This window comes from Oncorhynchus tshawytscha, linkage group LG12 (genome assembly GCF_018296145.1).
Source record: "Oncorhynchus tshawytscha isolate Ot180627B linkage group LG12, Otsh_v2.0, whole genome shotgun sequence".
Taxonomy (NCBI): Eukaryota; Metazoa; Chordata; class Actinopteri; order Salmoniformes; family Salmonidae; genus Oncorhynchus; species Oncorhynchus tshawytscha.
In genome coordinates this window covers 71143536-71157641 of record NC_056440.1, presented here as the reverse complement: position 1 = coordinate 71157641, position 14106 = coordinate 71143536, and the positions used below count along the sequence as shown (strand labels likewise).

The 14106-nt window shown below is 42.4% G+C and overlaps 1 protein-coding gene across 7 annotated transcripts in view; it reads left to right on the top strand.

Moving 5' to 3' along the window:
- Nucleotides 1-14106, top strand: part of LOC112264215 (chromodomain-helicase-DNA-binding protein 9-like) — a 131884-nt gene that overhangs the window by 23269 nt on the left and 94509 nt on the right. Inside the window, exon 1 of one of the 7 annotated variants that reach the window (XM_042331031.1) lies at nucleotides 712-872. The exons of 4 other annotated variants lie outside the window; for them this stretch is intronic. The gene's annotated coding sequence lies outside the window, so the exon portion shown is untranslated. Of the gene's footprint in view, nucleotides 1-711; nucleotides 877-2564; nucleotides 2587-14106 lie in introns of those variants that run through there. 2 more of the 7 variants (XM_042331029.1, XM_042331030.1) reach the window with 2 other exon arrangements.

The window sequence follows — 14106 nt, the reverse complement described above, 5'->3', positions numbered from 1 at the left end:
GGTTAGCTCTCTCTCTGGTCTGCAGGTCTATCAATCTCTCTCGATCTCTCAATTCAATGTTCAATTTAAGGGGCTTTATTGGCATGGGAAACATATGTTTACATTGCCTAAGCAAGTGAAGTAGATAATAAACAAAAGTGAAATAAACAATAACAAATGAACAGTACACATTAGACTCACAAAAGTTCCAAAAGAATAAAGACATATGATGTCTATATACAGTGTTGTAATAATGTGCAAATAGTTCAAGTACAAAATGGAAAATAATTAAACATAAATATAGATTGTATTTACAATAGTGTTTGTTCTTCACTGGTTGCCCTTTTCTTGTGGCAACAAGTCACAAATCTTGCTGCTGCGATTGCACACTGTGGTTTTTCACCTAATAGATATGGGAGTTTATCAAAAATGTATTTGTTTTCAAATGATTTTGGGGTCTATGTAATCTGAGGGAAATATGAGTCTATAATATGTCATACATTTGGCTGGAGGTTAGGAAGTGCAGCTCTGTTTCTACCTCATTTTGTGGGCATTGTGCACATAGCCTGTCTCTCCCTAGCTCTTTCTGACTGCCTATCTCTCTCTTTATGACTGCCTCTCTCTGTTCCTCCAGTCATCCGGCCTCATCTGCCTGCTGGTAGTGGAGGCCTGCCAGGAGTGGGTGGTATCTAGTGGAGGTCAAAGGTGAACAGGAAGTCGGCTCTATTTAAAGTGGGGCGGTCTTTGCTGTGGACGGAAGGGGCGGGCTGTGGGGGGACACTAGAGGAGGAAATGGGTGGCTAGTTAGTAGAGGGAGGGGTGAGAGAGTTGTACTTGGATTTAGCCTAGACTGTGAGGAGCATGTGGGAGCCTTGCCAGCCCCAAACTGCACAGTAGGTCTGAATAAAAACCCATTCTCTTTTATTCTGCATTTTTTCTCTCTCTCCCGCTCACAGGGGATTAAATAGCTTTGACTATGTTGGCTGGCTAGGGGTTTGGAGAGGAGCGTGCGATAGCCAGCGGGTTCAGTGCTAACATGAGGTTTTGTGTGAGAGGAATGTGAGGGGTGACACAACCCAACGTGACCTCTTCCTTATACTGCAGTCAGGTTAACCTTTCACTGGCTGACAGGAATGAACTTAGCTCAACCACCAGGCAGGCTGCTGAACGCTAGCCTGCCTAGCATAGTCTGTCTCTGGGGAGAGAAAGTGGAGAACAGATTGACACAGTCTACTCTACAGGGACTCTAATGAGTCTTTCAGTGGCTCTCATTCCGTTAGACTTAGTTTAGCACTAAATAGGGCAGGGGGAATAGGGGAAAGGCATTTGGACTGTGGATCATGACATTATGCTTTTAGTCAGCAGATTTGGCCCACTTGTTACTGCTGCACTAAGGTCGGACAGCATAACTGTGTTGATCAAGACACCGGGGAGCTAGCACGAGATGGGGCGGCAGGGTAGCCTAGTGGTTAGAGCGTTGGAACAGTAACCGGAAGGTTGCAAGTTCAAACCCCTGAGCTGACAAGGTACAAATCTGTAGTTCTGCCCCTGAACAGGCAGTTAACCCACTGTTCCTAGGCCGTCATTGTAAATAAGAATTTGTTCTTAACTGACTTGCCTAGTTAAATAAAGGTAAAAAATAAAAAAAATAGCTTGGAAAACCTACCTCAATATAGGGATGAGAAATGCATTGCACTCCAAATTGTCTCATTATCCCAACTGTTACACCAGAAAGTTTGAACGACTGCTAGTTTTTTTTTGGAAAGCTGCCCTTTTCGTCCCCATGCTTGTTAGCAGAAGCCACACCAGCCATTTTGAAATGGCACTAGAATGTAACTATAGTCAGCCAATCAGGCTCCTTGCGGACTACGTCATCACGCTGTGGAAATGTAAAAAAAGAGTTGCGGGTGGGGAATGGTTTAGTATATTGCCGCATTCAAAAACACTGGAAACTCAGTGGGAACTCTGAAAAAATAGTTTTGAATGGTCATCCAACTCGGAATTCCAAGTCGGAAACTCAGGCATCTTTCTAGAGTTCCAAGATGTCTTGAAAGTACCATAGGTCAAGCTTGACCAAAACTATGGATGCTTGTCTGAAGTACAATAATTAATTGGTAATCCATGTCATTGTTGTCAAGGGTGGATTAACAATGGCAATAAACAGCCACACACTAGAAAGTTGTTGTGTTTGTCTTTCAATAGTTTATTTCTTTGTTCCAACAATTTTGCCTCTGTTAATGCACCCTTGACAACATTGACATGACCAATTATCAATTAATTATTACCAATTAATTATAACACTGGCTTACCAATAAATGATTACCAATTCATTATAATAATGGATTACCAATTAATTATTGTACAGACATCATTTTGGGAGAGTTTAACATGTACAAAGCCATTCCCCACACACAACTTTTATATTGACATTATCACAGTGCGAAGACGTAGGCTGACTATCCTTTGTTGTTCAACGCACGTGGCTTCTGCTACGTAGCATGAGGAGGAAAGGGCAACGTTCAGGAAAAGTAGCAGTTATTCAATCTTGTAACAGTTGGGATAATAGGACAATTTGGAGTACAACTAATTTCTCATCCCTGGATTGAGGTACATTTTCCAAGCTGGCTCCATGGTGTCTTGATCTACACAGTCGTTCTGGCTAATTGTTCTTTATGTGTCTGCTATACTTCATACAGTGTGCCTTTTTTGCCTTTATGTCTAAGGAACACTTGTTGGTTTGCGTTAGCTGTGTGTGTGTGTGTGTGTGTGTGTGTACACAGGAGTCTCAAAGCGATCAGACAGGTTTGTCAGGTAGCTGCTGGTTCCTAGCCGGTTATGTTCACTGGTTTCCATGGCGCTGGGCCCTGAGTCAAGGGTTTGTTTACACAGAGAAACACTTTCACAACATTACACTGACTCTGTGGAAAGGGACAAAATGTAGGCTAACACTATCCTCTGTCTGTCTGCCTTGGATAAAGTTTAGTTTTATACCTCTTGTCTACAACACATAAGTTCATGTTTTAACATTTCAAAGTACAAAATGGAGGGTTGCTCTTTTCTCTCAGAATGTGTAGGCATATGTCTTGCTTGGATCCCTGAGGTGAATATGTTGGAAGAATCCTGTGAATTCCTTCCTATTTAACTCAATCCTCTGTTGCTCAGTGCAATTACTAGGCTACAGGTTTCAATGTTTTCATTGGCCTATTGGTCTGTGGCATTTGGCCTTCATATACATTAAATCAATCTCTGTGGAATGTTGAATCACATGGTTGCTCTTGCTATACTGCCACAAATCTGCTGTTATTTTGTATGCCCTCACCTCAAGACTGTCCTGTCTGCTGAGTTGTCAGTATGAAAAGCTTAGTGTTGTGGCGTGGATCATTCATTTGATTTATAAAGACTTTCTTGACATTCCTGCTCAGAACAGAACTACAAGTCTGTCTGTTGTCATCAGTTGAATGTGTGTGGCTGTTCCCTGGGCCCTGGCCTCTGGTGACCCTATAATTTGGTCTCACCGCCATCATAGTTCTGGATAAGTCCATAGTTGGGCGATTCCACGCCAGCTTATTTTTCAACAATCTGATTGTTCTGGCAATTCTCACATAGAAAATTAATTGGGAGGAAGGATGATGGACGTGCTTTTAACATTTGTATCACAAATCATTTTCTTGAAAATCATTATGAAATTGGCAATTTCAGGCCCTTTTTAGACCTATGTCTCCTGTAAAACACTAAGATCTGTGAACTGTACATGATACAAGACAACATCTTGGTGTCATTATACTTCTTATAGTGTTATCTCAAATATGGAGTATGTCTGAAATACAAATGTTCACATTCATTTATTCAACGTAAAAATATCAATATAAATATCTCAAAAGTACCCTTTTTTTTAACGTATCGTTTAGAACAATATACTTGTCAAAAACGTCACATTTCCAGAGGGAGCTCTCTGGTACCTTTGTAAATATGATCCATTTTATACGTAGAAATGTACATTATAGGTCATTAACCAATCACAGCCCTTTCAATCCATTTTCCCATTCACTGTGTTGGCGGTGCTCATAAAATTTTATCATAACTTCCGAATTAGCACAGAACCCACTGGAAATGTCATGTACTTGTAAAGGGTACTTTTGAGGTGTTCATATGCCTGTTTTTTATATTGAATGAATTAATGTGAAAATGTGTATTTCAGAATCTAGACATTCTCCATTTGTTAGAGCCCACTATAAGCAGTATAATGAACAATATGTTGTCTGTATCATGTACGATTCAAGCATCAAGGTTTTACCGGAGCCATTTATAGGTCAAAAAAGGGGTCCTAAAATGGCCACTTTCATCATGATTTAAGAAAACAATTATTTGTGATACAAATGTAAAAAGCATGTCAAACATAATTTCTCCCAATAAAGTTTATATGTGAGAATTGACAAAACAATCTGAGATAGCAAAAATAGTTTCTCCGTTGTAGCACTGATGCCTGCTTTTTTGCTGCTAACAACCTGGCTTCTCCTGATTTAACCTCTTATTATTGAGAGCTATAGCATGAAGAAGACTGGTGATGAACCCACCGATTGCTCATTTGAATGCATAAATCATACTATTTTGTGTGTTACCACCAGGTAATGCTGATTCATTTCTCAGTTCTCAAGCCAGGAATAGGCCTACATTTAGAAATTTGTGACACTCCGTGTCAAAATAATGAATGAACAGAAGCAAAACATACAGTACAAACAAAAAAAAGATTGTACTCCTGCTGTGGTATGAATCTCTGTGAAACAACTCGGCACAGCTTCAAACAAGGCATTTCTGTGCATTATCAGCCATATTGTTACATTGTTCCTGCGACCCATTCAAAACCTCCCACAACCCAAATTTGTTGAGAATCGTTGGTCTAAGTGTAACAGTATAACTAACTAGCTTGCTGTTTCACATCTGTTACATAAGCTCTAAGGGAACCACTGTTGTTGGAATCCCCTCCCTCCATCTCTGCTCCCCAGTAAGTAGGCTGCTCATTGGCAGATTGTTTTGATGGCTATATTGAAAGTTATTCTGCAATGACCTTGAATGTGCCCATTGTAATGCTTGCTAGGATAATGTAATAACCATCCAGCTTATTTATCTGGAGAGGCCTAAAAACCTTAAGGTTTTGGGTGTGTCACTACACAACAAGGGGAACATTAGTTTGCCTGTATCATTGGGTGCTTAGCTCCTGACTTGTGGTGTATCGTACAGGCTCTCTCAGACCTTCCCTATACTGTGCTAATGACAGATATAGCATCATCTTCAATGACCCTAGACTGCCCTCTCCCCTCTGTCACCCCTCTGCTATCCTATAGAATCCCTAACGACCAGGCCCAAACCACCTTACCCTCCCCAGTCCCAGTCCATTCACCCATGAACCACTCCTATCACCATCCCTCTCAGAGATGCAAATGGCCATCGCATGCCTCTCTTAATGAAATGGAGTCAGTTAACTGAATGACTAATGGAAAGCTAATAGGTGGCTGTTAGTAAAGCTTCTTCATTGGGAGCTATTTGAGGATGTGTAATGGGTGTGATGGTGCAGCCCTCTCTCTCTGCCACGGCAGGTACGGCTAATGATATCATAACCTATGTGAATTGCTAATCGCTGCATTTGCAAGGAATTACATGCCAAGCTGTGTGTGTGTGTGTGCCTGTGTGTGTGCATGTGCCTGCGTGTGTGTGTGTCTTGGCCTGGGCCTTAGAGCTTTCTGGGTAATAACTATAAATATCTCCAACAGACCAGAGAGGGAGGCCCACACACACAGCCTAGCGTACTAGGAGTGTGTACTTGGTTGAAGCCATAGTTCTCCTGTGTATAGATCTACAGTGTTTAATACTATTATACCACCTAGTAGTGTAAGTGCATTTCTTAGGAAATGAGGCCTAGGCTTATACAGTATAATATGTAACTTTGGACTGGGAATCTAATGTTATTCATGTTTATACCATGGCATTGTTGAATACTTGTTTCTGATTAGCTTGAAGGGAATTCTAGAGTGTGAGTTATTTAAGTGATAATGCCGAGAAGCCGGTGTTTGGAGGATATATTGGCCCTGGTGTTGTTAGGCTCGAGACCAAGCCAATATATCCTCTAAACACCGGCTTCGAGGGGAGTATCACTTTTATACAACGAGTTACCAACATATTCAAATAATGATTGACATGTTTTCATTAAAAACATTATTTTTATGAATTTATTCATACTATTTCATCCTTCCACAAGATATAGTCACGACAAATCTAGGGTTGCTACCCAAGAAGGCTGGTCGTTCGTTCGTTCAATCGGTTCGGTTGCCTGAGACGCGACCCAGTCGTTCAGTCTTTTTGTTCTGTATCTATAGTATGGACGCGACCCAGTCTTTTTGTTCTGTATCTATAGTATGGACGCGACCCAGTCTTTTTGTTCTGTATCTACAGTATGGACGTGACCCAGTCTTTTTGTTCTGTATCTACAGTATGGACGTGACCCAGTCTTTTTGTTCTGTATCTATAGTATGGACGCGACCCAGTCTTTTTGTTCTGTATCTACAGTATGGACGCGACCCAGTCTTTTTGTTCTGTATCTATAGTATGGACGTGACCCAGTCTTTTTGTTCTGTATCTACAGTATGGACGCGACCCAGTCTTTTTGTTCTGTATCTACAGTATGGACGCGACCCAGTCTTTTTTGTTATCTACAGTATGGACGCGACCCAGTCTTTTTGTTCTGTATCTATAGTATGGACGCGACCCAGTCTTTTTGTTCTGTATCTACAGTATGGACGCGACCCAGTCTTTTTGTTCTGTATCTACAGTATGGACGCGACCCAGTCTTTTTGTTCTGTATCTACAGTATGGACGCGACCCAGTCTTTTTGTTCTGTATCTACAGTATGGACGTGACCCAGTCTTTTTGTTCTGTATCTACAGTATGGACGTGACTCAGTCTTTTTGTTCTGTATCTACAGTATGGACGTGACCCAGTCTTTTTGTTCTGTATCTACAGTATGGACGCGACCCAGTCTTTTTGTTCTGTATCTACAGTATGGACGTGACCCAGTCTTTTTGTTCTGTATCTACAGTATGGACGTGACCCAGTCTTTTTGTTCTGTATCTACAGTATGGACGTGACCCAGTCGTTCGTTCTAAGTGTTCCATTGCCATAATGACTGGCAAAGTTCGTATCCCTTGCTTGCTAGCTTGCAGAGGAGCAAGCCAACAACACAGCTAGCACAATTACTTCAAATTGAAGCTGGAAAGACTGCAAACTAGCTTAACTTTGACCTTTTTCAATTTACATTTCTTTGTATATATCCATAAAATGATGCCAACTGATTCATGATTTCTACTGGCTGAAAAACGCTGCCTGTCTGTCTGTCTCGTCTCGACTCCCGACACGTTCATTACTATGGGACAGCTGGACATCGAATTTGAATATTGAAGCAATCTTGCAAATGTCAGAGAGACAGACAGCAAGGCTTACACAAATCTCCACTGTTGAAATCTAAATGTTAGTCTAAAAGAAATGTGAGATAATGTCTAGATGCTTTTCATAGTGGAGATCAAGTTTCTAAATTGCTTGGCTGGGTTGATGAGACAATGGATTGCACTGTCAGATGGAACAGAGTATTAGGCATTTTAAAGTCATAGATTTAACCGGTGGTAACTTGTAGAATAAACACAGAATGGAATGCGGTTTTAACCAATCAGCATTCAGGATTAGACCCACCCGTTGTATAATTCCCTATATTAGCACGGTAGAACTCAATGGCTATAGTTCATTCTTACATGTTCTATGTTTGAGCTGCTTTTTAAAGCAAAACTTGAATTGAAAACTTTATTGGCATTGTTGAATCAGATTTTCATGGCAAGCTGGGACTGATGGTTTAGTTAGCCTAACTAACAAGTTTGTTTGTTTGGTTACCACAGCAACTACTGTAGCTATCTAGTAAACTTGCTAGCTACTTCAGTAGATGTCGAACACATTTCTACTGGAAAACGAACACATTTCTACTGGAAAATGAACACATTTCTACTGGAAAATGAACACATTTCTACTGGAAAATGAACATGTTTCTAGCGGCAAATGTGTTAAATTATAGCCGTGATATAAAAGAGATAATCAAATCAAATTTTATTTGTCACATACACATGGTTAGCAGATGTTAATGCGAGTGTAGCGAAATGCTTGTGCTTCTAGTTCCGACAATGCAGTAATAACCAACAAGTAATCTAACTAACAATTCCAAAACTACTGTCTTATACACAGTGTAAGGGGATAAAGAATATGTACATAAAGATATATGAATGAGTGATGGTACAGAGCAGCATAGGCAAGATACAGTAGATGGTATCGAGTACAGTATATACATATGAGATGAGTATGTAAACAAAGTGGCATAGTTAAAGTGGCTAGTGATACATGTATTACATAAGGATGCAGTCGATGATAGAGTACAGTATATACGTATGCATATGAGATGAATAATGTAGGGTAAGTAACATTATATAAGGTAGCATTGTTTAAAGTGGCTAGTGATATATTTACATAATTTCCCATCAATTCCCATTATTAAAGTGGCTGGAGTTGAGTCAGTGTCAGTGTGTTGGCAGCAGCCACTCAATGTTAGTGGTGGCTGTTTAACAGTCTGATGGCCTTGAGATAGAAGCTGTTTTTCAGTCTCTCGGTCCCAGCTTTGATGCACCTGTACTGACCTCGCCTTCTGGATGATAGCGGGGTGAACAGGCAGTGGCTCGGGTGGTTGATGTCCTTGATGATCTTTATGGCCTTCTTGTAACATCGGGTGGTGTAGGTGTCCTGGAGGGCAGGTAGTTTTCCCCCGGTGATGCGTTGTGCAGACCTCACTACCCTCTGGAGAGCCTTACGGTTGTGGGCGGAGCAGTTGCCGTACCAGGCGGTGATACAGCCCGCCAGGATGCTCTCGATTATGCATCTGTAGAAGTTTGTGAGTGCTTTTGGTGACAAGCCGAATTTCTTCAGCCTCCTGAGGTTGAAGAGGCGCTGCTGCGCCTTCTTCACGATGCTGTCTGTGTGAGTGGACCAATTCAGTTTGTCTGTGATGTGTATGCCGAGGAACTTAAAACTTGCTACCCTCTCCACTACTGTTCCAAAGAGGGGCTATGCGTTCTCAGGAAAATAATGCAACTGTTGAAGGTCAGTTCCACTTCGCTAGTGCATCGTGGAACACACATTCCACGTCATCCATTATTTTCCATAGAACGCATAGCCCCTCGTTGATTATCCTTCACAAATGGAATAAGAACACTAGATTTTTTAATTCAATACAACTTTATTGATAGTGTTTCTATACAGAATGGATAATTCCCTGTAGTTTCCCCCTTCCTAATCTGTAGGCCAAGCCTACCACACATGGTCTGCAGAACATTAGCCTAATTAGGCTATGGTATTAGACTTAACTCTGTAACATGTCCATCCTTCTGCCACCCACATTTCTCCACCTCCGCTCCTCCATCCAGATACAGGCAAGCAGTACCCTTTTCACACTGAGCCAAACTAATCTGAGCTGTACTGGGCCGGCCATTTGCCTGGTTACACATCCAACATAGAATAAGAAAAATAGTGGTATCAGAGCCAGACTGTAAGGACCGCCGCCGGACAGGAGAAGCAGGTAGAGTCAGACATTTATTCGGGAACAGACAAGGAAACAAGACAGGAACAGCATTGGAACCCGGGTAACACGGACATGAGACAATTAATCCCGAAGCAGGGAACAGAGTTTGGGAACAGACAGATGTAGAGAAGGTAATGACACAAGTAATTGAGTCCACGTGATTCCAATGACTGCTGATGCACGTGACGGGGGGAAGGCAGGTGTGTGTACTGATGGTGGTTTGAGTGCGTAATGCTGGGGATCCTGGCGCCCTCGAGGGCCAGGGGGAGGAAGAGCGGGATCAGGCGTGACAAACAGTATGGTTTGGGTCAACCCTATGTGAATACAGCCCAGTTAAATGCCATATATTGTACTACTGCAGCTCTGCCTAAGGCCCTGCTGCCATGTGACCTGCTAGACTGGCTGTGACAGCACAGGTCAAAGTGGACCAGGTCAGAGAGTGAGGATGGAGGACCTGTAAGCCCTGTTAGTCCACTGAGTGTCACTTCTGTTATTAGCCTCTCCCTAGGACAAGAGGTTAGCGCCAGCACACCTTGCCTTCCCTCTCCTACCCTGTGAAGGATCATTAAGGCCTGATGCTCTTTTTAACTGGTTCAGGAAGCATCGCCGTGCAGTGTGCCCCCTTTCATTTATCAACTACACCTCTCTACCCCCCCCTCTCTCTCTCTCTCACACACAAACACTCTATCGGTCTCTCTCTCTCTCTCCTCTCTCTCTACCTCTTTCCTCACTCTCCATGCATGACTTTAAATTGGCCCACAGCCATAGGCCTAATTAACAGGCCTAATCTCTTCCCCACCTCCTGACAGACTAATCTATATTCCATTAACCAGGCAGTAGGTTTGGTCTCTGATTAGGCTATGGTTGGGAACTGGGAAGGTGAGTAGTGTTGTATACTGCTGGTATTATCCCTCTCACAACACAAAGCCAAGAACTATTCTTAGCTGTGAGGAGTGATTTTAAGGAAGAGTCGACGTCAAAGGTTGACTTCTAGGTAGACTTCAGATATTTTTAAAAGGAAAATGTTTAGGCAAAGGCTGAAGTGAGAGAGAAGCAGTGGATCATCTCTATTATTCCTGTACTATACACTTTATTACTCATCAAAAGAAAAGTAGGCTGTCATTGATTAAAGTTCTAGGGACCAGTACCACACACCGTCTCCTATATTTGCTCTGAAGGAACACTATGTTCACTTGCTCAGCTCTCTGTTACAACAGCACTTTCCTACTAGTTTATACAACCAGCATTACAGCACTACCTAGTGGGTGAAAATATAGGCTAACTGTTGATATGGTGGGTCTTGTGGGCTCTACGATTGGCTATAGTGTGTGCACAGTTATAGTGCGAGCTCCATCCTGTCCTAGGATGATAAATGTCAATTTCCCTAACGGTGTGTTAGTGGAGTCCTACTCAAAGGGCCGCAGAGGGAGGCAGAAGTAAGAGTGGCAGGCACACTAATACAGGCTGAGTCTGTGATGAGGTTATTATGGACTGTTTAGAGACTCATACCTGTGCCTCTGGATCCCTCTTTATCTCTTTCTGTCTCTTTTACTCTCTCTCTCTCTTTTTTTTTTACTCCCCCCTCGTCTCTCACTTTAGAGGGAAGCCCCCCCAGCACACGAATTTCTCTGCCGGGAGGCCTATTTGCATGTTAACCGTTGGGTTGCCAGCCTAGAGAGACAATACACCCTGTGCAGAGTCAGTCGCTGGCAGCTAAAAGCCTTCCTGTGTATGAATCTACGTATACATGGGTGTTATTGAATCTCTTCCGAGCTTTCTCTATCTACCTCTATCTGTTGCTCCTACCTACCTCTCTCTCTCTCTCTCTCGTTGAACAGCCTGTTATGTAGTCTTTTGCATTATGATGTCGTCCCAGACTAAAAGGATGCTGTCTGTCCGTCCCAGTGAACCCCTCAGTGTACTATACATCAGCGCACTGTACTCCATATCAGGTGATCAGGTGTTCAAATGTTCATGCTCAACATGCAGTACATAACATGGTTGCATACCGTTTAGGCCTTGTCTCTGAAAGAACTGTTGTTAAAATATCTTCCTGAATTACTCTATAGATACAGTATTTTTAGCTGTTCTTCTTGACAGTGTTTTAACAGCTGTGAATTGATTGTTTTCAGGGGCTCTGTGAAAGTGAGGCTCTGTCTCTGTGAAAGCAAGGCTCTGTCTTTGTGAGAGTGAGGCTCTGTCTCTGTGAAAGTGAGGCTCTGTCTCTGTGAGAGTGAGACTGTCTCTGTGAAAGTGAGGGTCTGTCTCTGTGAGAGTGAGGCTCTGTCTGTGAGAGTGAGGCTCTGTCTCTGTGAGAGTGAGGCTCTGTCTCTGTGAGAGTGAGGCTCTGTCTCTGTGAGAGTGAGGCTCTGTCTCTGTGAGAGTGAGGCTCTGTCTCTGTGAGAGTGAGGCTCTGTCTCTGTGAGAGTGAGGCTCTGTCTCTGTGAGAGTGAGGCTCTGTTTCTGTGAGAGTGAGGCTCTGTTTCTGTGAGAGTGAGGCTCTGTTTCTGTGAGAGTGAGGCTCTGTTTCTGTGAGAGTGAGGCCCACTGCCACTACACGATAGTTTATTCCTGTTGTATGGGATGCTCCCATCTGGCATGAGACATGTTCTCGCTCCACTGCAGGGATGGTAATTGACATGTTGTGTCATTTAGTTCCCTTCGTTCCGTCTCTCCTAGAACAGGAGTCCATCTCCAAAGGCCTAGCCTGACAGCTAGCCTATGTCAGATGCCCACTCAAACATGGGGAGAACACGCATACAGTGGGACAAAAAAGTATTTAGTTTTTTTTAGTATTTAATTTATTTAATTAATTTATTTGCAAATTATGGTGGAAAATAAGTATTTGGTCAATAACAAAAGTTTATCTCAATACTTTGTTATATACCCTTTGTTGGCAATGACAGAGGTCAAACGTTTTCTGTAAGTCTTCACAAGGTTTTCACACACTGTTGCTGGTATTTTGGCTCATTCCGCCATGCAGATCTCCTCTATTAGCAGTGATGTTTTGGGACTGTTGCTGGGCAACACGGACTTTCAACTCCCTCCAAAGATTTTCTATGGGGTTGAGATCTGGAGACTGGCTAGGCCACTCCAGGACCTTGAAATGCTTCTTACGAAGCCACTCCTTCGTTGCCCGAGCGGTGTGTTTGGGATCATTGTCATGTAGAAAGACCCAGCCATGTTTCATCTTCAATGCCCTTGCTGATGGAAGGAGGTTTTCACTCAAAATCTCACGATACATGGTCCCATTCATTCTTTCCTTTAAACGGATCAGTCGTCATGGTCCCTTTGCAGAAAAACAGCCCCAAAGCATGATGTTTCCACCCCCATGCTTCACAGTAGGTATGGTGTTCTTTGGATGCAACTCAGCATTCTTTGTCCTCCAAACATGACGAGTTGAGTTTTTACCAAAAAGTTCTATTTTGGTTTCATCTGACCGTATGACATTCTCCCAATCTTCTTCTGGATCATCCAAATGCTCTCTAGCAAACTTCAGACGGGCCTGGACATGTACTGGCTTAAGCAGGGGGACACGTCTGGCACTGCAGGATTTGAGTCCCTGGCGGCGTAGTGCGTTACTGATGGTAGGCTTTGTTACTTTGGTCCCAGCTCTCTGCAGGTCATTCACTAGGTTCCCCCGTGTGGTTCTGGGATTTTTGCTCACCGTTCTTGTGATCATTTTGACCCCACGGGGTGAGATCTTGCGTGGAGCCCCAGATCGAGGGAGATTATCAGTGGTCTTGTATGTCTTCCATTTCCTAATAATTGCTCCCACAGTTGATTTCTTCAAACCAAGCTGCTTGCTTACCTATTGCAGATTCAGTCTTCCCAGCCTGGTGCAGGTCTACAATTTTGTTTATGGTGTCCTTTGACAGCTCTTTGGTCTTGGCCATAGTGGAGTTTGGAGTGTGACTATTTGAGGTTGTGGACAGGTGTCTTTTATACTGATAACAAGTTCAAACAGGTGCCATTGATACAGGTAACGAGTGGAGGACAGAGGAGCCTCTTAAAGAAGAAGTTACAGGTCTGTGAGAGCCAGAAATCTTGCTTGTTTGTAGACCAAATACTTATTTTCCACCATAATTTGCAAATAAATTCATTGAAAATCCTACAATGTGATTTTCTGGATTTTTTTTCTCATTTTGTCTGTCATAATTGAAGTGTACCTATGATGAAAATTACAGGCCTCTCTCATATTTTTAAGTGGGAGAACTTGCACAATTGGTGGCTGACTAAATACCTTTTTGTCCCACTGTATAGCCTACCAGTAGTAAAAACTAGAGGTCGACCGATTAATCGGAATGGCCGATTAATTAGGGCCGGTTTCAAGTTTTCATAACAATCGGAAATCTGTATTTTTGGGTGCCGATTTGCCGATTAAAAAAAATATATATTTTGAATTTAAATAAATGTTTTATATATTATTATTATTTTTTTTTTACACCTTTATTTATTCTTTATTT